This window comes from Peromyscus leucopus, chromosome 2 (genome assembly GCF_004664715.2).
Source record: "Peromyscus leucopus breed LL Stock chromosome 2, UCI_PerLeu_2.1, whole genome shotgun sequence".
Taxonomy (NCBI): domain Eukaryota; kingdom Metazoa; phylum Chordata; class Mammalia; order Rodentia; family Cricetidae; genus Peromyscus; species Peromyscus leucopus.
Window position 1 is genome coordinate 40,905,100 of NC_051064.1, and position 27,499 is coordinate 40,932,598.

Below are 27,499 nucleotides of genomic sequence, written 5' to 3' on the forward strand. Positions count from 1 at the left end.
CTTTCTGCTTAGCTGTTTTCTATTATTTTCACATATTCCAAAACTTTAGTGAAGAGCACTGGAGTTAGTGAACACTTCAAAGACTTTAGGAAGGAGATAGAAGGTTTCTTGAAGCGATGCAGATGAAAGAAATGTTAAACATCCCTGTTGTCTGAGTGTATCAGGATCTGTTGACTACCCATGGGAGGCCTTGCCTTGGAGGAGGTGGGAATGGGGGTTGGGATGGGGGAAAGGCTGGGTGGTGGGAAGAGGGAAGGAGGGGATCTGTGGTTGGTATGCAAAATGAATAGAAACATTTTTAAGAAAAAAAGGGAAAAAATGTTAAACGTTAGAACTGATCAGTTTTACTGAATTTCTTTTTAATAATTTTGCCACTCACAAAAAAATATTATGGGTACCTCTTTCTATTCCATTGTCAAAATAATTTTAAAGCAGTTACTTAAGCTAAGACTGCCAAGAGTGGATCCTTATGTTTTATGCAAGGCCTTCATATTCATAAGGGTCAGAAACACTATTTAGGAAGATTCCTATTCACATGTATTCTCTCAGGGTAGCTATGTATAGGATCCCCTTCTCACAAAGTGGTTGTTAAAAAGAAAAATGACATTGTCAGTGTATTTATACTTATTTACTGTGTACCCATGCATGTATGATGTATGTGGGTGTGGGCACACCAAAGTGCATATGTCATGGTCAGAGGACATCTTGTGGGTGTCCTTCTTTGCTTCCACCATGTGTTCCAAAGACTGAACTCAGTTCATCACACTTGGAGGCTAGTACCTTTACCTGCTAAGCCATCTCACTGACCTGTTAGTGCATTTATCCTCTTCCTGTTTCTACTTTTCAGTCTCCTCTCCTACTTTCTACCTGGAGTTTGCCTCCACTCAGCATGACTTAGTCAATAGCTTCAGCAAGTGTGTGTGGGGGTTCTAATCTACCTGCTGCTTTTATCTACAATGTCTGTTGTCTTTTCTTTCTGAGTATACTTCTGCTCTTCCTGCCCAGATCCTGTCACTGCCTTGTTGAGTGTTCAGGATTTCTCTCAAACTGTCTGAGTTTGAAGAAAACGTTGGAGGCTTTAATCCACTGGTGTATTTTGACTGGTATATCTTATTTCAAATTTACTAAAACACAGACTGCCTGATGCCAACACTGCCTATGGAGTGAACATGGAAATGAAAGTATCTTTCTCTGTTCAAAGTTGAGTAGAAAATGTTCTGTGAAAGAGTTAATTTGAGTTTAATGTTGCTTGGGTAAGGACAGCAAGCTCAGACTTCTGAATGCTGTCTCTGCTGGGATGTAACAGTCTTGTTTAGATGAGCAGTAAACAGTCCCATTCCATCAGTGGCCTGTGTGAGAGAAGAGCAGGTCTTTTTATGGACACTGTGAGACGTTGTTATGCAGAGGTAGTGATGGCTTTGTAATTACTGCTAATATGTTTAATGTTATGTTGGATCTTAACAACTTTATACTGTCAAAAAAATCTGTTATTCAAAGGTAGGCTGTGTTGATCTTGTGGAAAGTTTCTGGCACAGCAACAATCAACACAAGCTCTGTAAAAAGTCCAGGGAACATACCCTACCTTACCATAGTAAATACGACCTTACACAAATCATTCAAACTAAGTTGAAATTATTATCATTAGAAGGACCACACCTCACTTATCTCATAAAGGTAATTGTTTTGTATTTCTAAGGAACATATAAAAATGCAAGTTCAATAGATAGCAGTTGCCTCCACCAGGAAACTAGCTATGTTCTCCTGTGTAGTGATATGGAAAGAATTGATTGAGTGAATCTCAAAAACACAGTTTGTTCATTTTTCTTTTGTATACTTTACCCACTTCCCCACCTACTAAAAGCCACACCTTTTCTTTCTCTCCCTCATTATAATTCAAAGGCACGTGTTTGTTTTCTAATGAGAAACAGAGAGAGCGTGGATTCAGATGGCAGGAGAAACTAGAAGGAACTGGGAGGAGTTGAGGTAGGGAAAACCATAATCCAAATATATTGTATGAAAGAAATTTATTTTCAAGAAAAGAAAAAAGTTAAAATAATAAAACAAACAGAAAAGAATGCATGCAGGCGTCTAAAAAATCATAATACAATTAAGTAATACAAATAAAAACAAAGGAGCCAAGAAAAAGCACAACACACACACACACACACACACACACACACACAGATGCAGAGACACTTAGGTTCAAACAAAGAAGTCCAACAAAAACACAAAATCAGAAACAATAATATATACACCAAGGACTTGCAATGTAAAAAACTGAATTAAATTAAAAAACAAAGAAGTCTTAGCAAAGCATTGTGAGACATGGAACCTCCAAAGGGCCACTGAGTTTGTTTTGTGTCATTCATAGCTTTTGATTCCTTATGTGAGTTAAAACTACACTTGTCTTTATCTGATAGATGGAAAAAAGACTGTGCCGTGGTGGACGTCCGATAAGAGAAAACACATAAAGAAAAGATGGCGCCAAATTTGTGCTGCTGCCGAAGTTTCGTGGAGAATGATCCCAGAAATGGACAGCAATAGTTAATCTACTTCTAAGCCAAAAACCTAAGACTGGAGAAAACAAGAATATAAATGAAAATTGTTCTTCCTTAAGAATGTGGAGCAAAGCAACTTTATCAGTGCAAGACAAAGACAGGTACTTTATCCTAAGAAATTTAGGTCATGTCTAGACACAATAATTTGATGAAGATCATGAGTAAGCCTATACTCAGCATTCAGTTAATACGAAATAACATGCTGAAAAACAGCAAGAAACATAATTTTAACCAAAAGGGGCCAAATCCATTAATATTCTTTAGGAACCAAAGTTATGTGACTTCATAAAATGACTGATGGGAGCAATGAATTACAATAGCTTCCTATGAAGGGATTTTCTAATACTCAACCAAATAAGAAAATATTTCCATATTTTTATGTTGATTGCTTAAGGAGCCTTTAGATATCCTTGACATATTTGAAAACCTGTGGGATGAATTCTGTTGAAGCTCCATGGGGAAGAACATGTACCTTTACTTATGACAATGATTGGATTAGTATTAATGTTGATAAGCATTGACTATGCCTAAAGCAAAGGAAAATTTAATTTTAGACTAATTTTTAATTCAGAAGCAATGATTTAACATTTTAATCTAAAGTGAGTGGTGATTGTTGGAATTTATAGGACATAGTACATTGGCAAGAATAAGCATAGGAGATATTTTGAAGCCAAATGGTTTTATTTTCATTGCATCTTTTTAAACCCCATCGACACTTTTGTGTGTCTAGGACTAGATGTTTTTTTTTGTTGTTTTTTTTTTTGTTTTTTTTTTTCATTTTGGTTTTTCGAGACAGGGTTTCTCTGTGTAGCTTTGCGCATTTCCTGGGACTCACTTGGTAGCCCAGGCTAGCCTCGAACTCACAGAGATCCACCTGGCTCTGCCTCCCGAGTGCTGGGATTAAAGGCGTGTGCCACCACCGCCCGGCCTAGGACCAGATCTTATCATAGGCAACATTTTTTTAATAGAAGATTGTGGATGTTGCAAGAAATGTTTAAAAAAACAAAAAGCAAAAAAGTACATAATTGCAAACAAACAAACAACAAAAATAACAAAAAAGTATAAACATTGTAGTCTAGATTCTCTAAGGAAAGAAGGCAAGCCACTTGAAGTTTGTGAAGCCAACATCCTGTTACTATGACATTTTGAAACAGTCACTAAAATTCTGTTATGAGATCATATGAGCTTTAAAGTTTTGTAAATTGGAAACTAAATGACACATTAAAATTTTTATCAGATGAAATAAGGATAAAGGGACTGCTACAAAATTGTACATGCCTATATAAAAAAACAAATGCATATTCAACTTGACCAAAAATACATACAAAAAACTTTAAATTTGTGAGGAATTTAAAAAATGAAGTTCAAGGTTACCTGAGAAAAAAGACATGGCTTTATTTTCCTCATATTTTAATGTAGCTATCAATATCTTTAAAAATAACTTCGAGTTCTTTGAACTATTTTGGATTTAACTCAAATTTCTAATCTTACTTTTACATTTTACACAGTGGTTTAATACTACAGAGTCTCAGCTCAAAGAAATTGGGAACAGATGGTGAGAATGGACTCCTTCCCATTCCTGATGTGCACTTTATTATAGTGCTTTCAAAGAATGACAGAAGACACATTCCAAAATGCACAGTAGGTGTGTGGACTGCAGCTCTAGAGAAAGGACGACTTTCTGCAGTCCACCATTAACTGTAACCACTCTTCACTCTTTGGAAATAAAACAAGTTTATATCAGTGAGATAAAGCACCAGCACAGTAAGTCTTAGAAACTAATGGTGATCAATATGGAGTTTGTTAAAAACTAAAGTCTTTAATACTTTTTAAAGTATCTCATGTTTTTTTAAAAGAAAATATATAATGATATGTAACACCTCACAATAATAAGACTTTTTTTTTTTTAAGATTTGTGACTTAAAAATAATTTGATTCATAGCAGAGTAATACTGGCTTCAGAAAATGAATTCAGTAGTATTTGTGGCCTTTGTAATTGAAAAGTTTGAGAATCAGTGGAGAATTCTGGGTTTAATTTATCTGAGCCAAGATGTTTTTAGTTGGAATATTATTTTATTATGACTTCAGTCCTCTTGCTTTTTAAAGACTTGTATAACCTGTTTGTCTCAACTTGGCATTGAATTTTGATCGGTCACTTGAGTCTAGAAATTCATCCATTTCTTCAGGTTTTCCAATTTAACAGAATATAAACTTTTAAAGGGTGTCATAAAAATTTAAAAACTTCAATGGTACCCATTGAAACGTCTCCATTGTCACCTCTAACGTAGTTAATTAGGGCCACTCCCTTTTCATTGGTTAGTTTGACTAAGAGTTTGTCAATCTTATTAAACTTGTCTGTTTTATTTTTTTAAATTAAAATATAACTACATTGTTTCTTCCCTTCCCTTTTGTCTTTACAACCCCTACCAAGACCCGCAATTAACTCTCAAATTCATCGGCTCTTTTTCTTTAATTATTATTGGTATATACACACACACACAAATACACACACACACACACACACACACACACACACATACACACACAGAGAGAGGCATGCAGATGAGTACACACACATAAATATTCATGCACACATTTGCATGCACATATAACCATATATAGAGATATAGATAGATATAGAAATATTCATAAATATAGAAATACAACCTTTCAGGTTCATTTAATGTCACTTGTATGGATATGATTACAGGGACGACCACATGGTATGGATAACCAATTGGTGAACTCATCCTTGGGGAAGACTAAATCTCCCTCTCTCAGCATTCCTTGCTCTTAGTCTATTGGTGGAGCTCCATGAGGTTTCTCGCTTCCATGTTAGTATATTTACCATTGTGGTCTTTGTTAAGGTCTTGTTTGGGCAACTATATGCTAAGGTATCATAGGTAAAGACTCCCTGTCATTTTTAAGAGAGACATTCTCACAGAAGACTTCCTGTTCTTCTGTCTCTTGCAGTCTTTCTGCCACTCTTCAATAATTTCCTCTGAGTTTTAGGTTCAGAATTTATCTTGTAGATATATCTATTGAGGCTGGGCACCTTATGTTCAGTTGTTCTCTGTATTTACTTTTTTATGTTTGCGATAATCATTTTTAATTGAAAAAATTTATACAATGTATTTTGATCAAATTTTTCTGCTCCACCAATTACTCCCAGATCCCCCCAACCTCCCAGGTCTTTGCCTAGGTGGTATACCAGACACCTGCATGTTGTTGGCATTTTTTTTTGTCTCTTTGTTCTTTTGGGGGCCCACTACCCAGCTCCTAAATAAATCACATGGAGATTTATTCTTTCTTATGAATGCCCAGTCTTAGCTTGACTTGTTTATTGCCAGCTTTTCTTAACTTAAATTATCCCATCTTTCTTTTGCCTCTGGGCTTTTACCTTTGTCTATTTCGGTATACCTTTCTTTACTTCTTACTCTGTGGCTTGCTGTATAGATGGGTGTCTATATGATCTCCCTAATGTTTCCCTAATCACCCAACTTAATGTTCCTTTTCTCCTTCTCTAAAACAAACCATCAAACAAAAAGAAAAAACACAAATGAAGAACAAAACACACACACACACAAAAAATGAAGACAAAACTGAAAATAAATAAACAAAAGACCAAGAAGACAAACTTCTAAGCAAATCAAAATGGGACAAAATGTCTACAAAAATATCTAGTTCCTTTTTTGTTAGCTAGCTACTCCTGGGCATAGAAGTACCCTGAAGAGTGGTTAATATTTCCAGTGAGACTCCACTGGAGCAAAGTAATTTTCCCTTTTCCATCATGAAACAGTTGCAGATTGATCACTTTTTGGTTAGCATTAGGAGCCCATACCCATTTCCCTTTCTCGGTACTGGAACACCATCTGGATAGAATCTGCACTGCCTTGTGTGTGCTTCCTTAGTCTGTGAGAGTTTATATGTGCTGTGCCTAGAAAATACTATGTCCATGGAGTCTCCATCACTTTGACTTTGAAGATTTTTCAGGGATCTCTTCTGCATAGATCCCTGATCTTTGAGGGAAAGACTTTGATGAAGACAACCCATTTAGGACTGAGTACTCCAAAGTCTCAATTTTCTAGTTGTGATTTTCCATATTAGTTGCCATCTACTGCAAAAAGAAGTGTCTCTGATGATGGCTGAGCAAGGCATTAATCTATGGGTATAACAGAGTGCCATTAGGAATCATTTTATTGCTGTGTTTCTTTAGCAGAAGAATAGTACTAAGTTTTCCTATTGGCCCATGACCTTTCTAGTTTCAGGTTCTTGGCAATGCCAAGCATAGGTTCCATCTCATGGAGTGGGCTGTTAAGTCCAGTCAGTAAGGAGTTAGTTATATTTATACAGTTACATAATATTTGTGTTACTGTTACATCAGTTATCTTGCAGGCAAATCACTGTTGTAGGGAACAGGGTTTTTTAGCTGTGAGATATTTATGATTACCTTACTTATCCAGTAGTATGAAGAGCACCTTCCAGTATAATAGTAGGTTTGAATCTCCTAACTAAGCACCATATCAACTTCTCCATATACAATAACTCAACAAAATGTAACCCATTTTGGGCACTGGGTATCTTATTTGGTAGCATAAGATGTCTAGTCCAGGATATATATATGCTTTTAGAGTAATAGATCTACATATGGTTTTTCAAATAGCCTTTACTGTTAGTTGTCCTTCCTCAGATTTCCTCCTTTTTATTCTCTTCCATTTTTCTCCCTACTCAATATTCCTATTCTAGTTTCCCATTTGTCTATCCATAGCACTATATTCTATTTCCCCTTTCTTGGGCAATCCTCTCCTCTTCCTTAGTCCCTGACTAGGTACCTAACCTCTGTGGTTATTAGGGTTACATCACATATTTTGAAGGCTTATGAGATTTATAATAGCTACATAGAAGAGAAAACAGACAACATTTGTGTTTTCGAGTCTGTGCTACCTCGGGAATATTTACTTTCTAGCTTCATCCTTTCACCTGCAAATTTCATAATTTCATTTTTTTTCTTAAAATCTATATAATGTTCCATTGTGTAAATGTACCACATTTTCACTATCTGTTCATTAGTTCATGGGCAGTCATGCTGATTCAATATTGGCTGTATCAATTTGCACTCCCACCAGCAATGAATAAGTGTTCCCCTTTCTCCTCATACTGAGCTACCTTCATGAGCTGTCATTTGTTTTATTGACCTTGGCCTTTCTGACTGGTGTAGAGGAAATTTCAAAGTAGTTTTAATTTGCATTTTATTAATTAATTTCTTTAAGTAATTATCAGCCATTTTTGTTTCATATTTTAAGAACTCTCTGTTTATGTATGTACTCGATTTTCAGTTGGGTTTTTTTGGTTTTTGATATCCAGATTTTTAGTTCTTTATATATTCTGTATACTAATCCTTTATCTGATATATAATTTGTAAAGATCTTTTCACATTTTGTAGGCTGTCCCTTTGCCTGAATGATGGTATCCTTTGTCATGAAGATTTCACCTTCATGAGGTCACATTTATTATTTGTTAATGTTAATGCCTGTGCTATCTGTGTGTTGTTCAAGCAAACCTTTCCTGTGACAATGAGTTCAAACCTGTTCTACATTTTCTCTTCTCTCAGATTCAGGGTTTCTGGTCTTATGTGCAAGTTCTTTATTTGGAGTTGAGTTTTGTGATAAATATCAATATATTTACCTTCTTTCATATTCAACATATCGGTTTAACCAACATCATTTACTGAAGATACTGTTTTTCTCTCTGGTGTGTATTTTGGTTTCTTTCTCAGAAATTGGGATAGTAAAATACTATAATATAACATGAAACATTTCTTCCTTCCCTTTCTTCCCTGCAAACCCTCCTATATGCTCCTCCTCCTTGCACTCTTTCAAATTCTTAGCCTCTCTTGCTCCAGTAATTGTTGTTGCATACATATATGTATATGTGTGTATGTGTGTATATATATGTGTATATATATACACATATATATATGTATGTATATATATTCCTAACTATAAAATGTTTAGAGTATATAATTTTACTTTTCTTAATGCTTTTATTATTCAAGTCTTTAACTTGTTTGGTAAGTGTTATGCCAAGTATTTTGTTGTTTTTATTTTATTTTTTTCTTTTTTCTTTTTTTATTATTTTATTTTTTATTATATTATTTTTCTTCAAAGTTTTGTGAAAGCCACTGTTTTTATGATTATTTTCTCAGTCTGTCACTTGTATATGAGAAAGCATCTGAACACTGTATGCTATAACATTGTCCGAAGGGTTTTTCAGCTGTAGCAGATTCCTGGTGGGGTTTTTTTTGTTTTTGTGTCTAAAATCATATCATCTGATTATAATGATAGTTTGACTTCTTCCTTTTGTAATTATATACCTTTGAACTCCTTCAGTTTTCTTGATGCTCTAGCTAAGACTTTAAGAATTATATTAAATAGGTATGGAAAGAGTGGACATTCAGTCCTATTCCTGGTTTTAGTAGAAATGTTTGGATTTTCTCCTTGTTTAGGTTGATGTTGGCTGTGGGTTTGCTATAATTGCTTTTTGTTGCTGGAGGGCTTCTCTCCAGGTTCCACCAAACCCCGCAGTCCCACAATCCACTTATAAAATAATCACTCAGACGCTTATATTACTTATAAACTGAATGGCCGTGGCAGGCTTCTTACTAACTGTTCTTATATCTTAAATTAACCCATTTCTATAAATCTATACCTTGCCACGTGGCTGGTGGCTTACCGGCATCTTTACATGCTGCTTCTCCTGGCGGTGGCTGCAGTGTCTCCCTCCTTCTTCCTGTTTCCCCAATTCTCCTCTCTCCTTGTCCCGCCTATACTTCCTGCCTGGTCACTGGCCATCAGTGTTTTATTTATATAGAACGATATCCACAGAACTTCCCCTTTTCTTCTTTTTTTAAAAAGGAAGGTTTTAACTTTAACATGGCAAAATTACATATAATAAAACAATTATCGAGCAAGAATTACAGTTACAATATTAAAGAAGATGTCCTATCTATCTTATATTTGTGAGATTAAGGTTTTATATCTAACTTATCTTTTATCATTACTGAGGATATTACAACTATCTAGTTTTCAACCACATCAAAGACCTGAGAAGGAACATAATGGTACCTGAGAAATGGTAGATGGATGCAAGCAACTTTCGGGAATCTTGCAAGAGTAGACCAAGACAGCTGGCAGCCTGGACAGTCACCTAATGTTTCTCAGCATTGTTGGTGCATTCAAATTGTCTACAGGCCTAGAGTATCTGACAGACCATTTTCAGAAGCAGGAATTCTGAGAGACCATCTTACCCTGTCTTGGCAGAGTACAGTGGTCGCTTTCCTTGTGTCCCGCTTGTCCAGGAAGGACAGCATTGCATTTGTACTGTCAGCCATCAAGGCAAGGGCAGTTCTTTGCCCAGTAGGCCATTTTGTGCCAAAAGACAAACTTCCAAATGGAAATGTCTTAGAAGCCCAACATTCTCTCGGGATCAATTGGTACAGCCAGGAGCAATTGTGTCTCACGACAACAGAATTCTAAGCTATTTAAATGCCGTATTCTCTAGGTCTATGAAGTGTCTGAAGATTACCTATCTATCTGAAATATATCTATGCATACCTAGAAGACTTAACTAACATGGCTACAAATATGATTATCATAGATGACTAATTATTAATCTATTTTTAATTATCCATTACAATTTTAAATGAGTTGAACATAATACCTCAAACAAGAATAGAAATATATATATACAGTATAACAAAATTAACTTCAAGTTTGTATCAATAAACTAAAATTTATACCAATGTAAAACATTTTAAACATAAACTAAAATCTATACCAATGTAAAACATTTTAAACAAGTTGTTCTTTAAAAGTAGGTTCATTAATCTTCCCTTTTATCTCTATATCCTCCTATATATCTATATCATATCCCCTTTTCTTTTTTAGAAAGATATTACATTTATAATCAACCTGTTTTAAATAAAAATATTGTTTTTTTTTTTTTTTTTTTTTTTTGTCCCACACCAGAGGGCTCTTCTGATTTGGGACACAAGCATCTCTTAACCATTTTTTAAGCAATATGTCTGGGTTTAGAGGGGGAGTGAGCCAATTCCACCTCTAAAGCCAGCTTGGTATATTTGGGAATTTGGGTGTAGCATCTCTTACTACTTCCTCCTGGAGGGGGGCACTGTATCTTACGGGGACGCAAAGAAAATTTTAGCTCTATGGGTTAGTCCGTGAGGCTGTATTGTGTGAACCAGTTGCCTTGAAACTGCTCTGGATGTTGGATCATCTGGGCCATGGTGTCATCAGAGACCTTTCAGGGGGTCTTGGCTGGTGAAACCTGATGTATCTTAATCTGGAATAAATCCACAGCCTCTGGCTTTCTGTGGAAACAAAAGCAGAACCTCTTTTCCAAAGCAACATATCCTTAAATCCAAATTTTGAAGTCAAGGTATTTTAAAATATACATATTGGTTTAATTTAACATCTTTTTCGATCAAATGTTTTTTTTTGTAGTTAAAAATCCCAAAGACAACATAATCCAGATTCTCTGTGTAATATTCATCTTTACGTGGATTTTTATATTAATTAATTTTTTTGTCTCTTTGAAGCCTATGTATATTTTACACACATTGTAAATGATTTTATCTGAATCTGTCTTTTTGTGAGCCTATTGCTTTAAATTGTAGCTTTCTAAGCCTGAAACTGCACTGTGGCTGCTGGCTCTGCCCTCTTCAGCTTCACAACATGGCAGTGGTACGTTTTCTCCAACTCTGGGAGTCATCGAGTCTCAGAAATAGTGGGTCTACGCTTTTATCAAAGCAGCGTGTAGCCCAGAAACGTCTTTTTTTTTTTTTAATACTAGTAAAGACTAAATCTACCACACAGCGTAATGTGCCGCTGGCAGACGCCTCATTTCCGCCATACTGCCGGTCAAACACACACGCCAGGAACCCGCCAGTGTTCAAACCTGCGTTTTGCGGGGTCTAGCTGCCCTTATGAGACATGAATCAGGAACCTGGTTTTGGCTCTGTTTAGAATTGGTTATTAAATATTCTCAGGTTTAAGGTGGAAACTCGAGCTGTTGGGCGCCATTTATTGCTGGAGGGCTTCTCTCCAGGTTCCACCAAACCCCGCAGTCCCACAATCCACTTATAAAATAATCACTCAGATGCTTATATTACTTATAAACTGTATGGCCGTGGCAGGCTTCTTGCTAACTGTTCTTATATCTTAAATTAACCCATTTTTATAAATCTATACCTTGCCACGTGGCTGGTGGCTTACCGGCATCTTTACATGCTGCTTCTCCTGGCGGTGGCTGTAGTGTCTCTCCTCCTTCTTCCTGTTTCCCCAATTCTCCTCTCTCCTTGTCTCGCTTATACTTCCTGCCTGGTCACTGGCCATCAGTGTTTTATTTATATAGAACGATATCCACAGCAGCTTTTATTATATTGAGGTATGTTCCTCCTATCCCTAGTCTCTCCAAAATTTTTATTATGAATTGGTGTTGGATTTTTGTCAAAAGCCTTTTCTGCTACATCTAATGAGATAATCATGTACTTTCTATCAGAAAGGAATGGAGATGGGCTTGGAGGAAAGGCTGACAGGGGCCACAGGTAAGCACTGGAAGATCCTGGTCTGCAGCAGGTGGGGGAGTCCCCAGAGAATGGAGGTGGAGTGGGAGCAGGGATTCCTGCAAGCAGGTTTATATAGAACTGAAAGTAATTATGGAAGGAGCATAATGGAAGAACGATATTTAAAATCACCTAGTAAAGTCCCAACTGGTGTGACTACTGGGGTCCCCAGTAAAAGTATTTCTGCAGATTGGTAGCTGTGACTGGAATGGAGATGGCCTAAAAGGGTAGGTGGGAAAGAACTAAGTTGGGTTCACACCAAGAAGCAGAGTCCCAAGGAAATGAAGGTTGGGTAAAAAGAGGGGCTTCTGCAGGTTGGTTGTAGTAGAACCTCAGTAATTATTAGTCGTTCAAGCAACCATCTCCTTTTCCTTTTTTAACCTTTTGGATGATATTTATTAATTTTATTTCTATTAGTTCTTTGAGAGTTTCATATGATGTATTTTGATCATATTCCCCCTCCACACCACTTTCTCTATCAGCCCAACTTTGTGTCCTATGTTTCTTTTTTTTTTTTAATTCATTAAGCACAATTTTTTGAGGGGAGGGGCAGGGAAATGTGTGGTATTCCACTGGATCTTGTTGGATTTATTGTCAGGGACAATATTCGTAAAGAAAAGTGGCCATTATTCATCCAGCAGCTAGGAATTGCCAATAGCTCCTAAACTAGGGGTGGACTTAGATGCCTACCTCCTTTTTCCATGCAGGAATTTATTTTGGCTTGAGCTTACATTATGCATGCTGTCATAATAACTTATTTATACGTGAAGCTGAATGATGTTCACTCTTCCCTGTACTTTTCAATATAACACTTGAAGTTTTAGCTAAATCAAAAAGACAAGCAAAGGAAGTAAATGAGATACAGAAAGAAAAGAAAGAAGTCAAATTTTCCATTTTTTCATTGATTATTTATATTTTTATATTTCAATTTGAGAAATTTTTGCCCATACCTTACATATTTTTTATCTACTTATTTAGGGTCTGATTTGTTCCTGTTTTAACAGTGGCTGAGGTACATCATTAAGTTTATAATTTGTGATTACTCTGTTTTTTTTTTTTTCAATATGGGTACTTGTATCATTTCAAAAAGCTATCATGGTATCTCAAAATTGTGATATTATTTTAATCCAATTATAAGATGCAATAATCTCATCAATGATTTATTAATCATTCAATAGTTAGTTTCTCAGACTTCATGAGGTTCTACACGTTCTCTACTTTTTCTTGCCACTGATTTCGAGTTTTATTCAGTGTTATAGGATAGAATACAAGAAATTAAGTTAATGTTTCTGTCCAATAGGAATATAATTTGTATCCTGTTATATAAGTATTTTAGAGAAAAGTCCATGGGCTTCTGAGAAGAATGTATATTTTGCATGTTTGAATGAAATGCTCTATAGATGATAGTTCAAGTAGAGTTCATGATCTCTGGTATCATTTAAGTATGTATTTCCTTTTCTTCAAAGCTGAACACCTAACCCGGAACCCCACTGAGTTAAGTTCCCAGCCCCTCAGATATATGATTCATATAAGTTATTCTTAAAAGTTATATGGAAGCACAAAAGGCCCATAATAGACAAGACAACCCTTAGCAAAATAAAAACTAAAAAAAAAAAAAAAAAAAAAAATGGTGCATGAGGCCAAACATGGTTTCAATTGTATTACAGAAACACAGTAACCAAAAAAAATATGGTGCTGACACAGAAAGAGACATGGAGATCAATGGAACAAAATAAAGGATCTCACATAAACTCACACAGTTAGAACCATCTGATTTGACGAAGATACCAAAAATGTATGTGAGAGAAAAGACAGCCTTTATCAACAAATAATGTTGGTAAAACATGATTATCTACATTTAGAAGACTGAAACTAGGTCCTCATCTCTTATGCAGTATAAACAGCAACTTTAAATGGATCCAAAGCCTTAATTTAAGACCTGAAACTCTAAAATTGAGAGAGAGAGAGAGAGAGAGAAATGAGAACACTCTAAGATGTTAGCATAGATCATCACTTTCTGAATAAGATCCATCTGCTCAGGGAACAGCAGAATTTGTAAGTGGGACCTCATGAAATTTAAAGGCTATGAAGCAAAGGTCTGCAGACAGGGAAGAAAACCTTTGCTAACTATAGCTATGACAGCCATGTTTGACTGCAACACATTTCACCATTGCTAAGCTGTAGAATGAACTCATGTGTCAAACATAGGAGCAGATAAAGAAAAGGTGATATATATATATATATATAATGATATTTTAAAGCTAGAATGAATAAAGATATGTCCTTTGCAGCAAAATGATGTAGATGTGGATTATCATATTAAGCAAATTTGGTCACTTAGAAAAGCTAATAATGATGTTTCCTCCCAATTGTGGGCCATATAGATATATAAAACATTATCTGTACAGATGAGAGTAATCTGAAGTGAAACTGTGGAGAGGAACAAAGGGGCCCAAGGAAAGGGGATAGTGGCATTAAATGGATGGTTGTGGAATATGGAGCAGAATATGCTCAAAGTAGTTTACATACTTGAGTAGATTAAATCTTATATAACCCAGAATGATATATTTCTAAAAGAATTTGAAATAGTGAGGTTAAAATTATATTACACGATTAATATTTTATATATAATTTTATACCAATTTAATTGTTTTATATTTTTAAATATACTTTTGGTAGATGTACCCTATTTTAACAAATAGTATTTTAGGAATACACATCACCAATTCATAGGTAGGAGAAAAATATAAATATATAATGCCTAAGATTGTAAAGTATTTGAATAACATACTGCTCAAAAGCAATCAATATTAACATTTGACTATCAGTAGAATAGGAAGCATTTAAACTTACACTAACCAGAAAAAATTATAGTTTTTTAAAATATATTTATGACTAGACTACAATGTAATCTGTCTGCCAAAAACAAAGTTTCTGATGATGATCAGTTCTCTATGGAATATATCAGTCACTCAACACACTCCCACCAAAGTCACTAGCACATGAATATTGAGATTTAATTGTGTACTTCTGTCATAGTTATTTTTTTGGAAAGCAGAGTACAAAAGGATGAGGAGGCAGATGCACATATACAGTGAAGCCTTGGTGTGAGCACAATGGACTACTGCAAGATAATCTAGGAGAGATCAATAAAATCACTGATCCTCATGTGATTCTTTACTGAATTCCCCATAAACATAGATAAAGTGGCCATGAAGAACTATATGTCAGTGTTATTGGGTCATATCTTGTTATAGAGTCATCATAAAATATCATTTTGTATTTGAAGTATAAATATTTCCAACATATAACAACAATATTACTTTGTTTGGAAGAAACCTTTATCTTCACTTTATCAAGTAAACAAGGGTCAGCTTACAAATCCAGCTTCCTCTGGACTGAAAACTTTGGAGCAAAGCAGTGGTTTAGTGTTGAAAGCAGATCTCAATGTGCATACTGTATAAAGCAACGGCTTGCAAAGGTTATGTGCACCTGATACAAGCAGGCTTATCTTAAACAGTTCATTGGAGACCCCACAGCCCAGAATTTCTGATTATTAAATGTTCAAATGGGACCCAAGAATCTGCAGCTCTGATGCAAATATTGATATTTTAGAGAGAATATTGGAAACTCACAATATTGTATATGCTATATGCAAAAATTTTAGACAAAATTTAACAGTTTGAACTTTTTAATTATTTTTTATTTCATAATTATTTCCAAGAGATTGCTGATAGTACACAGATGCATACACACACACACACACACACACACACACACACACACACACACCACCACCACCACCACCATTTGCATGTACAATGCACAGACCACTTTTCCAAGGATGATTGCCTTATGAATGTTTCTTTCATAGATTCTTAAATTTTAAATTAAAAACTTTGAAATGCAAATTTTATGGAGAAATACACATACATATGTAAATTTTTCTTCATATATTCCTACCAATTTCAAGTAGTGTTTTATGTCAAAGAAATTGAATTACTTTTTAGTCAAGAAAATGGTTATGTGCTGCAAAGTGATCTTCTCTCTAAAAAGATATTAGCAGAAATAATCACCTGCTTTGTACCTGGGTACAGGCTACACAATATGAAGTGTTATTCCAGATCAGCCCTACTAGTTTCTCTTTTATAAATAAGCATTCTATTAACATCTTAAGTAAAATCTTATGTAGCAGAATTCTTGTGGGTGTTGAGAACCATTTTTGACAATGCTTAGACATGTCTTTTCATTGCAGTGAAGATCACTGTGTAAACTCAACAACCATATGAAAGATGATTGTTGATTACAATTGTAAATAGAACACACATTGAAAGATAGTCAAAAATTGTTTTTCTTACTTTGTTAAATTTTAATTTTTAGTCACTGCCATTTATTCCCTAATATTGAACTCACTGTATAAATGTTGACAAGTTATTTTTATTTACGTAACTTGTAGACATTCTCTTCAGTCTTATAATTCTAAGCAAAACTATGTTATCTAAGTACAATATTTAAAGAAATACTTTACAAACTTTAAAAAAAAAGGAAGCTGAACATCTGTTTGCAAAGTATTTTTGTAGTCACTAATGGCAGAAGCACATTACTACCAGGAGACACACACAAAAGAACGGGGGAGCAGTATTTTCTCAGCTTGTTTGCATTGTGAAGCACAGTTAAACAAATAGTGCCCAGCTTTCACAGGCTCAGGAGCTCGGCCAATGACACAGCTGAGGCTGCAACTGTTTGAAAGGGATCAGTGCCTTTTGTAGGGATCTGGCTAGATGGCATTGCTTGGTTGAAAGCAAAAGTGTTCTCACTTTACCACAAACACTTTACAAGGCAGCAACTTTAGAGAGGAGTGACAAAACAAACTATTAGAAGATTAACGAGGGTCCCCACAGTCTGTCCTTTCATGAATTGCCAGGGACTCTTTCATCAAACATATTTACTGGGCTAGGGGATCTGGGATGTGTGTGTGTGTGTGTGTGTGTGTGTGTGTGTGTGTGTGTGTAATTGTGTGTATCTGTCTCTGTGTCTGTGTAAATTGGTTTTCTGTAAAGACTCCCAACAATGGAGTCAATAGTATTTTGTCAAAATTGAAAGACTCAGACTTGGAAAGAAAACAAATACTAGGGAAACTTCCATTATGCATGCCAATTAGCCATCTTGCTCACCAAATGCCAACAAGTTTCTCCTGTGAAATTTCTCAAAATCATAAAGAAATGTAGTGCAAAAGTGAAGTAAATCAATGAACAATGTACATGCAAATCCTTTCAACATTATCATTACATAAAATTACAAAACAGAATTTTCATCATGTTTTCTAATTGCAAGAAGTTTAATATGTAATTTATGCTTTCTTTCATCATTAACAGATTGAATGGACTTTTTATCTGCTTTATGGTTTAGTGCAACAAAATAACCTTCAACTTTACATTCTAGTAATAAATATCAACATCAATAGTCCATTGTATTTCAGATAAACCCATCACTAGAAAAGAGAGTCTTCATCTTTTACAGCCCCTGTAACTTTTTGACTCCTAAGAGGCATGTATTTCTGGAAGAAAAATGAGAGTTAATCTAAACAGACACATGGTGAGTCACTCCTAAGAAAGAGTGTGCTCTATCCCATCCACAGGGACAGTTGCAACAAAGCTGAACTACATCCAGATAGATGCCTAGCATTGCTAGCCAGATTTTTATAAAATTTAAGATTAATTTTAGTTTGCCTCCAAATTATTTTAAGAATGTGAAAGTACCTGTATCAAGAAAAGCATGATATAGTGAAGCAGGGTATGTTTCATTTAGTGCGAGAAAGGAACATAATAGAATCAGGACAAATGAATGTGCAGAAGTCAAGGTGGCAGCTAGCTTATCACACCCCATCTGTAGTCAGAAAACAGGTGAATGCTGTGCTCAGGTCCCTTCCTCATTTTATCCATTCCAGTTCCCTACCCAATGGGATGATTCTGTCTATGTTTAAAGTGGGTCATTCTACCTCATTAAACAAATCTACAAATGCCCACACAGACATGCCAGATATTTGTCTCCAAGATCATTCTATACCCTGCAAACCAGAAACTATCACATCCTCCAACTTTCAACTTCTTGCCCTGTTTTCTCTAATTTTTTGAAACTGTCATAACAAGTATTGCAAAATGGATGTATTAAGACCCAGAAACTTGGAGATCTAGAAAGCAGGAGCTCAAAGAAAATGTGTTGTATATCTGCATTTGGTCACAAGCATGACCTCTTCATTGCTTGTTCTAGCTTCTAAAGGCTCCATGAATTTTGTGACTTGTAATTATTCCACCCTCCCACTCTGCCTTTCAAGAGCCTTATTTTAAATCTCATTGTATTTTCCTGTGTGAGACTATCATGAAGACTTGTAAAATTCAGATTGATTTCATTCTGATCTTCATCTTGGGTCTATGAAGATCATTTTCCAAACTAAGTAATAGTCACATGTCATTCAAATTGGAGAGTATAACTATTGTTCTACCCAGTAGAGTTTTATACAAGCATTCAGAGAGTGTTCAAAGAAAACTGTATATGAGATAGAACATGAGGAGAAGATAGAAGGAAAATAACATAGTTCTCATCACTTTCTCAATTCAGCAAGTTCTTACTGAGAATCTACATTTTGCCAAGAGTGTAGCTAGGAAAGGAAATGCTAGGAACACACACAAGTCAAAACAAAACAGGAGTATGCCAGTCTTCACACATGAAGCTTCTAAATTAGTAATGAAGACAAATATTAAACACATCATTAATTTATCAAGGTTTTGAACTGAGCTGTCAAGAAGCTCATTCTAATAAACTTATCTATCTAATAATTAAGTTAATGAACTCAAATTTTCAAACTATCACAGAAATGTATACTCTAATTTATTCATTTCTCACCTACAAATTCTCGGTTCATGCTTAATACTTAAGTTTGCTTCCTGTTGTCGATTTTATGTTTGCTTTGTTTTTATTGAAATGCAAACCCAGCATGCCATACATGCTTGGCAAATATTCTACTGTGGAGCTTACTTTCTAATCCCTACTTATTTGTTTAAAAATAGTACAGAACAGAACAGGGGGCTGGACATATGGATCAACCATTAAGAGCACTTGCTACTCTTGCACAGGACCCAGGTTCAGTTACCAAAACTAACACAATGGTTCACCGTTATTTATAACTCCAGTTCCAGGGGAACTGACTGATGCCTTTGTCTAACCTCTGAGATGACCAGGCATGCACATGATGCATATACATACATGCAGGCAAAGCATTCATACATATAAAATAAAAGAATCTAAAAAAAGATTTTTAAATACCACAGGAAAAAAATTCTAAGAATGTAAAAAAAAGTTGTAAGGACATTGACAGCACCATGTTCTGATACACATTCTTAAACTTGAATGTTCATGATTTAGCTCTGCTTTGGATGAGTTGAATTTGTCAGAAGCAATTCTATTACCATTTAACATAACTAGCATTAAATACAAAAGCAAAGAAGGAACAGAGACCTTTGAAAATGTCCCATCAAGGGGCTTGGAAGCAGTACTGTATTAGCATTCTAGATCAATTTGTCAAAAGTAACAATATTACATCAGTTAATACTTTCAAGTTTCTTTTAAGAAAATGGTAGAATAGAAGTGAAAATAACATCTGGAGTTGAGTAGGCTTCCTTGGACATAGTATGACACTTGGAAATGGGCATACGCAGTTGAATCTTTAAGCTCTAACATCATAAAAGTTCGATAAGAAGCACATCTCTGTCATTTTACACATTGGGGAAATTGTAAACAAATCGCAGTCATACTTTCTAAATCTTTGCAACTAAGGATCATCACATCTAGTTGTTACTGATGATGTTCCTTATCTTTCTAAGGATTAATTGATACAGTTAATCCCCAATGAATCCTCATTGGTCATAAGCATCTCTTTTGTCTGCTACACTGAGGCAGCCTTCTAACTTTTTTTCCCAGTTTCCATCAGCAGTTTCATGGGGCTCATATTCAACATAAATTGTTTTATTCCTCTGATTAAATATGACTAGTGGCATCTCATTGTGATTAGACTGAAATCTGAAGTGATGATCTTAGCAAGCATACTTCCTCACTTGGTTTCTCAAATCCATGCAATCATTTTCAAACCTCAGCCAAATAGTCAAACTTCATCTGCTCAAGCTGCCATCTGGGACTTTCAAAATCCCACTCATTACCACCCCCATTCCTTGATCTGGTACTTTAACATCATGGCCCTTTGTTATAATGCAGGATTCAATGAAAATAGTATTCCATCAAGACCTTTACTGGCCTGACTACTTACAGTAGCCCTTCCTTTCCACTTCGGGCACTTCTTTTTTAATTGTATCATATTTATTAATTTATCATTAATGTAGGTATACACATTTACACAAATGTCATGGCACATATATGGAGGTAAGAGAAAAACTTGTGGGAGTCAGTTCTCTTCTTCCATAAATAAGGCCAGAGTATTAAACTCAAATTCTCAGTCTTGGTAACAATTGCCTTTACCAGCTGATGCAACTTACTAGCCATATTTTAGGTACTTCTGATTCTTTATGCTGTATTACTGGGACAAAAATTGCTTCAATATGAAAGTGTCTTGATTATTGGAATATGTTGTTTAGTTCTTTGAATCGTGATCCTAATTAGTCTTATCAATAAAAAACAGGAGTCAGATATGGGGTAAAGCTGAAAGAATCAGAGAAGCAGAAGAACAGTCACCAGTGACTTCTTACTTCCCCCTAGTCCTCCCACCAAAAGGACTGACACTCTGTCTCTGCCCCACCTTATCACTTCCTGTTTCCTGTCTGTACAGACCTCCAGACCTCTACATTTATCTAGTGACTAGCTATGCCCTCTGATCTCCGGGCAAGTTTTATTTGTCAGAACACAAACAGAATATCATACAACAGTTCTTTTTTCTTTGTAAGAAGGTAATATCCATGAGAAAAATTCTTTTATTGTTTCTTCCCTCTGACAGCATCTAGTATCAACCATCAGACACCTAGTAAAATACTCATGTATTCCATTAAACAGTCCAAAATAGAACATGACAATAAAATCATAGAAATATGAAAACTACAGTAAGATACCCAGATGTTACTGGATATATTTATGTGCTTTGATTTAAAAAAAAAAAGTAAATGCAATAAAATGGTTACTTTAAAACTGAAAATGGGGGGTCGGAGATCTTAGTATTTTGAAGAACTGATTTAAAGCCTTTATCTTCCTTTTTAAAACCCACTTTCCTGCACACTGAAAAATACTGCAAAATCTAATTGCCAATAATAAAGACATAATTTAAGCAGTAGCAATGTACTTATTATGAATCAATTTATAAAAGAAATATAAGGAAAATAAGTCTCTAATAAAATTTTAACTCACATAAACATTTAAAGATCCTAATAGCCATTCTGTAGGCTGATTCATTTTTGAGCAGTGTAGAGAAATTCTAGCATTAATATATTAATAATAGTCATTGCCTTTAATGAGGGTCATACAACTTTCTTTGAGTCAATATAATAATATTTGGGGCTTTATAGCTCAAGAAAAAGATATAGGGACTCTTGAAATTGTTCAAGTAAGTGGTGAAAAGCAAAGGCACACACTACTTTTAGAGAATTTATCAGTGTAAAATAATCATGATTATGGGGTTTTATTTATGCAGCCTTGTAACTATGGATATGCTAAATGTTACCGATTAATTCTTAGAGTTATGTTAAGTATGCTCAAAAAGATCAGTCAGTGTCCTTTGGGATCTCATGAGAAGTAAATGTCTTCTTCATTTGGCTCATCAGGTAGGAAAATATGAATACAAATCAGTGCTAACACAGAATGATGCACCACTCCTGAGGCTCAGAATGTGCATTTTTGTACTTTACACTTTGCAAGTCACATCACTGTAGTGGGTAGCCATTCCAGGTCGGGAATTTCCAACCCCCATTGAGGCTTCCATAACTGTCATGCCTACAAGGTAGGGCCAAAAGAGGACCCTGAAGACCCGAGATGCGGATGCACCGCCTTTCTTGGTTCCTGGACCCTGGACGCTGGAGGTAGACAGAGAAGAGTTCTCCAGAGAACACTGCCAGACTGTGCTATGTCTTCCCCAGACCCTGCAACCTACCTATCCCTTCATTTGTAAGTTACGCCACTAAATAAACCTCCCTTTTAACTACATGGAGTGGCCTTAATAATTTCACCACTACATCACATATGTTGCCTCACTTGAGCTCCACAATAATCATGGGAGTGAAACAAAGCATTCAGTCTATTGTTGCAGTTCTGTGAATAAGAATAAATCTAGGCATTACAGATGTAACTTTATAGTTGCACATCCTGAAAATAGACACACAGACTTTAACGAAGAGTTCAAATTTCTATCCCAACGCTCATGTCATGGTATCATCCACTTCTGTTGATCACCTTCTAGGAATACCATGAAAAAAATGAAAACACCATGCTTTGAATGACTGCTATCCAAGGAAGCATCATGACACCATGGTTCTCTATAACAGTAGACCAATACTGACATCCAAAGCAGGAAGTGACTCTTCACTGAGGATAATGCAAACCACTCTTTCATCATCAAAATAAAAAAGAAAATGCTAATTCTGTGAAGAGAAAGCAGCTGCCAGTAGACACAGCACTCTCAGAATAAAAGAGCAAAGAGCAGCTGGAGTCTCCTCCCAGACAGCATTTCCCAGAACATATTGAAGTGAAGTACAGCTTTCTGGAGAAAGCAGCTGATAGAGATCCACTATTTAACATCACATTTAGGGAGGAAAAAAAAACAGTGAGAAAGAACAAGACTTTGTGTGAAGAAGACTGTAGCTTGCTCAAGCAGATTTGGGCAAGAAAGATGTAAATCACAAAGATCAGAACACATTGTGCAATCATTTTGTGGATGCCCACAGTGAGTTTTTAAGTGATGGGATTCAGAAAGTGACATGATAACTTAGTCTGACTCTATTGTCCATTATCTTGATTATATAGATTGAGTGTCTACAACAGAGTAATCATATGGTGAACTCTCTTAGCTTTTGGACTATTTGTATGTAAATAGTAAGATATGCTAGTGATATGATTGCAGTCTAAACACAAAATTTGTTTCATACAAACTTTAAACACTATATACACTGATGACAGTTTCAATTTCTCTTTATTTCAGCCTGTCATATGAGCAGGTTTGGGATTGTCTACTTGTGGCATCATGTGGGCACTCAATATCAGATTTTGAAGATTTGGGATTTTCAGAGAGGAGATGCTCGCCCTGTACAACAAACTAGAAGCAACCTTCTTATCATTTCTGAACTATGCTAATAAGTGGGAATAAAACAAATAACTTAAGTTGTGATACAGAATACCTGTCGCTGAATACAGTTGTATGAAAGTACCTTAGAGCATAGGCCCTATCACAGTTATCACTTTGGAGCCCAGATTAAGTTAAATTAATCAGCAAACATACAGTATATGATCCAAAATGGATACATAAAAGGAATAATATATATTCTCTGTGTTTCTTATTAAGCAGAGCAATGTTATTCATTAAGCAGCACTCTTTACCGTGCTAGAAAAGCCATGAGGTACAACGAAGCTCACAATAAGCATTTATTAAGGAAAGGGAACAGAAGAGGGTGCTTAGGCCTATGGGAATGATCCTGTAGGAAGAGAGGGGAGGGATAGGTGGAACCTGCTTTTTATAAATTCTCCCTGTACATGCGCATATGGGCTTACATAGCTATGTCATGCATGCTCATACATTACGTGATCATGCTGCATGCTAATAATGTGATCATACAGTGCATGGATTACATAGGATGTAAGACCCTGGGATGACTAAGCCTCTTGCCTGACTACAGGACAGCGCATGTACAGTCATGTAGCTGGGGAAGTGGCTAGAAATTCTAACACTCTGCACCTTAGGGAGTTTTCATTCTTCTACCTATGGTCATCGATTTCCCCCAAGGACAAGATTATGTGACTGTGTCTTTTCAGGCCCCCGCAAATTCCTCTAGTCCCCTTATGTATAAATGTGACAATAATCTGGATGCTGACAAGCCTCAGATTGCTGAGCTATGCTGTGTGGTTGCTATACACCTTTATAATCAGCACCTCTACATATAACTGTACTAGAAGTAATCTTTATTTGCAGATGAGCCTCTTAGCAGATACAATCCTTCATGGTACATGGCTATTTGTAACTACATCTTTATTACACCCATGAAAGATTAACTAATATTTATCAACAAAGTCTTATAGAACTAAAACAATTAATATAATATAATTCTTATATAATAAGAATTAATTTGCTTATTTTCTCCAAGAAAATATGTGCCCTAAACCTCTAAAAGTTCACTGTAGTCTACTGAGTAAATGAAGGAACATTAATGTAAAACCCAAAATATTTCTAGATAAGAACTCAAAATAGGAACCAGAGATTTGACTCTGAGTAAATATGTCTGCTGCTGAGCCTGATGACCTAAGTTCTTTCCCTAGGACCCACATAGTGAAGGGAAAACATGATTCCACAAACAGTTTCTTGATGTGGCATATGCATACATGCATACACACACACGCATGTTAATGTACACACATAAAAACAAATACACTAAATAAATAATTGTAATAAAAGAATACAAAATAAATAATAAAAAAAATACTAAATACCTCAAACTTGCAGTACAATTTTAAAGAAAACCTTAAAGATATTTTATCTTTCTTTCAACAAAATTAAAATTTAATAGACAACTAGAGTTTTAATTTTTATAATTTTAGAGAAATAACAAAATATGTATTTAAGAGATTAAAATATATATATATATCTGATAAAGTAATTATCATAAATAAACCTCAATATTAAATAGTTTACAAAAGAGAATAAAGAATTAATAAGTGGGAAGAATAATAATGTACAAATAGTTCTGAAAAAACCTTGAACAAATTGACAGCTCGTAAGATATAAGCCATGATTATACCAGGTATCAGCATGCAGTATAGAAAATTTGAAAGTAAAAATAATAAAACACCTAGCCTCAAATACTGAAAACTGTATCCTAAAGTTTCTAAGACTAAATAATAGTCATTATAAAAAACATAGAAAACATAGTTAGTAGATTGACAACATGAATGCTCTTTCTATTGCTGGTGATGGTGGTGGTTTTTCAAGACAGGCTTTCTCTGTGTAGCCCTGGCTGCCCTTGTTACTCCCTCTGTAGAACAGGCTGGCCTCAAAGTTAGAGATCTGCCTGCCTCTGCCTCCTGGGAACTGGGAATAAAGGTGTGTGCCACCACAGCCCAGCAGCGTGAGAGCTTTTAATGTCAAGTGTTGTGGAATGTAACTTTAACTATGTAAAGGTGTGTTACATTTGTTTATGCTGCATTTGCTTAATTATGTAAAGATGTGTTGTTGTTCTACCTTGCCTGCCTAAAGCACCTGATTGGTCTAATAAAAAGGTGATAGATAAACAGAGGAGGAATAGGCATGGCTGGCAGGCAGAAAGAATAAGTAGTAGAAGGAATCTAGGCTTGAGAAAAAGGAGAGAATGAGGGAGAAAGAGAAGGATTCCTCTGGGGCTAGTCAGCCAGGCAGACACCAGACAGACATAGAAGTGGGAAAAGTAGGGCATACACAATGAAACAAAGGTAAAAAGAACCCATGAATAGAAACTGGTTAAATTATGTAATAAGAGCTAGTAGGACAAGCATAAGACAAGACTGAGCCCTCATAACTAATAATAAGTCTCCATGTCATGATTTGGGACCTGGTTAGAGGACCAAAGAAAGCTTGCTACAGTCAAGTATTATAAATATTACAAAAAAATAAGCTAAAGTTATAATTACCTTGCAAAATAGCTAAGACTTTCATATACAGATATAATTCAAGTATTCAAGAAAAATTGAGGTAATGAATGCATAGGTAACATGAGAGCAAATTCATGAAAAAGGAATTTTGTTTAGCACTTGTATAGAAAAGCTGACTACCAAAAATAATAAGATATCTTACTGAAAATTAAAATCAAGTGTCCAACAGGTAGACTTGCAAATTTAAATGTTAATACATAGTCTCATTGATTGAAATTGTAAACAAAAGACAAATGGGAAGCAATGTAAAATTATTACATATTGCTATTCATATTTCATTCATGATTATCTACAAGGACATGATCTAAGACACAAGTATTTATATCCTAAATTCCAGCAAGGAGCAAAACAAGAATTACATTGTATGTGTAATGTCATGTTAAATGTGAACAACTTGGCAGGAAAACAGTTGGAGGTTTTATAAATAGCACTTTATATTAACTGATTTTTGTGTGAATCAAAATACATATAGAACAATTTGCATTGCTCCAATGCATCATTTTTGTAAACATTTTCATCTGTATTGATTCTTTATTGAAGTGCATATTTTAATGTTTTCCTCATTTTTACTGAGTTATTTTATTATTACTGAAGTTTTAGAGTTCTTTATATAGTCTGAAGAATAGGCACATAGTTAGGTACTACCTCACATATGTTAAAATGACTATCATCAAGATGAATGAAAATATCCAGCATTAAGAAAATACAGAAGATCCAACATTATTACAAGCTGTTGTTGGTAAAATAGTACAGCGACTTGAAAAAATAGTTGGACAGTTTCTTGAAGTCATTACAATATTTCCCAGCCACATTTCTGAGTTTCTACTCAAACAAATGAAACTATATATGTACAAAGGCTTGAACACTAATTCTTAGAAACACTACATTGCATAGGAAAATTTTGGTTGTTTTCATCTCCAAGAGATGAATGCATAAGACAATTGTGTTAACTTCATGCAAGTCATATACTACTCAGTAAAAGACATAAATGAACTATTTACTAACACATACAACAGTGTAGGTGACTGTCAAAATACACTGAGATTTAAACAAAGCACATTTTATGATTCAATTATTGTAAGATTCTTTAAAATGCAAGATCATTTACAGATTTGGAAAACAGATGGGAAATGTGTGGGATAAAATGAACACGAGAGGAATGTGCAAGGCTGGAAAATAAGATTTTAAAGGGTCATGTGATTAACTTGGGGATGAGAGACATCTTCATTATGTTCATCCCGTTGACAGATTTACAAGTGCGTACATATATCAGAACAGATTATGTACATTGTACATATTTAAATTTTACTGCATAGTGTTGGTTGTATAGTGTATCTTAGTTTTTTTTTTTTTTCCTTGTTACTTTGATGAAATCTCTGACAAAAACAATGTCAATGGTAAAGGGTTCATTTTGGCTCAC